This window comes from Triticum aestivum, chromosome 3A (assembly GCF_018294505.1).
Source record: "Triticum aestivum cultivar Chinese Spring chromosome 3A, IWGSC CS RefSeq v2.1, whole genome shotgun sequence".
Lineage (NCBI taxonomy): Eukaryota > Viridiplantae > Streptophyta > Magnoliopsida > Poales > Poaceae > Triticum > Triticum aestivum.
The window spans coordinates 80915027-80918440 of record NC_057800.1 but is presented as its reverse complement, the minus strand read 5'-3'; the positions used below and the strand labels follow the sequence as shown (position 1 = coordinate 80918440).

Sequence of the window (3414 nt, the reverse complement as noted above, 5' to 3'; positions counted from 1 at the left end):
CCACGTCACCCCTATTATTTTTAGCCATTGGATCAACTGCGAACACAATGTACACGTAGCCACCTGTTGAGTGCATGTGGGCTTCCCAAGCCAGGTACGTGGGCTTCTGCCCGAGTCAATATTTCGCACGTGGGCTGTATGGCCCATGGGTGTCAACTGGCACACTGGGTCGCTCATCTTCTCCGCGTGACTCCTATCGCCGCTGCCGCGACCGAATCTCTCCCGACGCATTCATCGCCCCTTGTTATCTTGCCCTCCGTTACAGGAAGAAAAGCTAGATTAAACTGCATGGCCACCGCCTTCGCGTCTACAAACCTGTCCATGCTAGCATCCTCCCACACCATCGCTGGTTTGCCTCTGTTCCAATGCATCTCTGGGTGCGGGTAGGGGTAGGACGCGGTTCCGTTGCCGACACCCACATCTTCGAGGGACACGCCGTTGCTCTGCTCCGGACCGCCTTCCGCACGCCCGCCTGTCTGCCTCGCCTCCCTCCAATGTGTCTCTGATCGTGGGAACACAGAACGGGCCGGCGGCCGCCGACGGCGGGAGGAGAGGTGGGGATTTCTACTCAATCGCCAAACAGGACTTCCAGAAGGACTCCACCTTTGGGGCTAACACATCAGCTTATCAAGTGAACATTTCCGCACTTACATTTGAATACCATACTTCTGTGTAGTCGGTGATTCCACTTCTACCTTTCCAGTCACTTCCCAGTTCATACTCTGCAGTCTGCAACATCTGTTCATCCGCTCCACACGGGTCCGACACTCCCAAGGCCAGGCGATCAGCTCGATGTGCTTCCACATGGACTTCATGGAGATTTTATTTCACTTGGACATAAGGTAGCAGATATCATTTTAGACAATACATGAGATTTTAATTTAGTTTTCCCATTTGTCTCACACAAGTGTTTGATTGCTAATAGATGTCTCTCAATTTCTCATGCCTTCTCAACAATGAAGATGCTCTTTCACTTGGACATAAGGCAACATATATCATTTTAGATTATGCAATGTAATTGTGATTCACTTTTTTCTTTTGTCTTCCACAAGTGTTTGATTGCTAATATATGTCTCTGAACTTCTCATGCATTTTCAGCAATATTATTGATGTCTAATGCCATCATTCGTACCAAGGGGTTGGAAAAATTGCAAGCAGGTTGTGTTATATATGTATCAGTAATGCCTCTTTTATTGCACCTCGATAGAATTTGTTATCGTGGCAGTCTAAATTTTGTTCCACCCCAATTAAACTTTCACTTACCATCTTTGTTCCAGGTTATGCTACGGTCATTCTGCTACACACGGTCCAGCTGAGTTTGTTTTTTCCCTTTTGATTATTTCGTGAAAATGAAGCATCACGCAATAAAATGTCTTCATGTATAATCAAGATTGGTTCGTTGATATTCCAGTATCTCTTCTGTTCTTATATTCTATTTATTCAGCATCTAGATCCATCCCATTTATTGAGTTCTTTTGGATAACCCAATACACCTGCATCTCTTGATTTATCAGCAGGCTGCATGCCACAGCAATCCAACAACTTTTACCTTATCTAGCAAGTGGAGGTAAGCACTCGATCATGCATCAATGTTAATTCCTTCCCCTTCCCTTAGTGTTGTTCACTAGGACGGTCTATCTACCTGCCACTTTTGATTTCTCTGAAACCTTCTGATCACTAGCAATCCTATACATCATAGAGGTAGGCATTGTTGTTTCCTGCTTCATTTTAATTCTTCTGCTAGGATTAAATCTATCACTGTATGATGAGATAATCCAGCCTATGTTTCTATATTATGATCTGGTTGTGCTAAAAATAACATGATTGTTTGTTTATGCTTGCAGTTACCCAGTGGATTGTAGGCACTCTTTTGTATTTACCCAGATCAATACGACCACACACAACACTGACAACCGACAACTTTCTTTGCTCCTTCACATTCGAATGACTGACGAAGATTTTCTCTAATCTGGAACCTGACTAATCTTTATCAGTGCAAACTTCAGTCACTTTCAGGTTTGCTGCTAAAACTAATCATCCATTTATTTAATTTCCAAATGCATTGTCCATGTATCATCCCTTTGGGTATATTGTCATTACCACACATTCACTGGCCTGCCGCTGAGACAAGACATGACAAGTGGACGGCTTAAGTATAAATAAATGGCATAAAAGTGAAACAAGTTAAGAGTACATGCCATTTTCTTAATTTGAAATTATAAGTACATGTTTAAAATTGATATAGCAATGATTCAGCTTCTAATACATTATCAATCCCATCCAAGTGATTTATGCAAATTAGCGTCTATGAAGAAGAAAGTGAGGACTTGCGTGATTGTCCCAGTTGTATAAACAGGATATTAAATGTTGATTTCGTATGAAGAGAAAAGGGTTGAGAGCTGCAACGAAGTCTAACAGGAATAAAATCCACATCATAAGTCCCATCAGAATATACCATATCGAAGGAAAATAACATAAAATTAATTACAGATAACTGAATGATTATATAACACTGAAATAGAGGTCTAGAATTACGTTTATTATCCCTATGCTACGATATGATGTTCTGGCAATAACATGGTTTATTCGTCTATGCTTGCAGGTATCAGTGTATGTAGTCTATGCATTATTTTCTGTCATCCCCAAATCAGTATGACCTCACATAACAATGATGACTGAAACCTTCGTTGACCTTTTATCATGCGCCCACATACGTCTGGCATATGGACAGTATTATTTACTCTTGAATCCATCTAATGTTTACCATTGCAACACTTGAACTATTTTCAGGAAGACACTTAGCTTAACCACCAGAGTTAATGAAAAGTACCTGCGTCGTGACATACTACAGACCATTCCGTATCATTCCAAAATAAAATGTACGCATAACATGCATATTTTAATCACACCTCTTACATCTATGTAATTCTACACATGTTTTGTATCTCCAACACATCGTATGGAGGGAGTACTAATACCTCACTGCAGGCTAGGATATGTATTTCTGAACTTATTTTCCTTTTCGTTCAGAATATTGTTTGTCAATGCTAGGGGATAAGATTTCTCATATGGAATTCCCTAGATTCTATATTTTCATTCCTAGACATTAACGGCATGGACAATGCCACCTCCCAATACAAATCTTCAAGGAAAAGTAGTGTGAGCAAAACTAAGTGCAATCTTACTATACAAAACTGCAGAGATGCGAGGTAGTCTCTCAATTTCACCCTCATTGTTTACTATGTTATAAGACAAATTTGCTTGAATTTCCTAAAAGGGACAAGAGGCCCACCAGAACATGTCCCCATGGATTTTGTTATGCTACTTATATGTAGCATTTATTATGTTTTAGTTCTTATAATATTAATTTAATCAATTCCCGCAGCAACGCGCGGGGCATCACCTAGTTACATT

General features: G+C 40.7%; 1 long non-coding RNA gene across 1 annotated transcript; it reads left to right on the top strand.

The window, feature by feature from the left end:
• The first annotated feature begins 201 nt into the window (after positions 1-201).
• On the top strand, positions 202-2902 carry LOC123057988 (uncharacterized). Its single transcript, XR_006427022.1, has 3 exons — positions 202-1158; positions 1278-2016; positions 2603-2902. It is a non-coding gene; the product is annotated as an uncharacterized lncRNA (long non-coding RNA).
• The last annotated feature ends 512 nt before the right edge of the window (positions 2903-3414 follow it).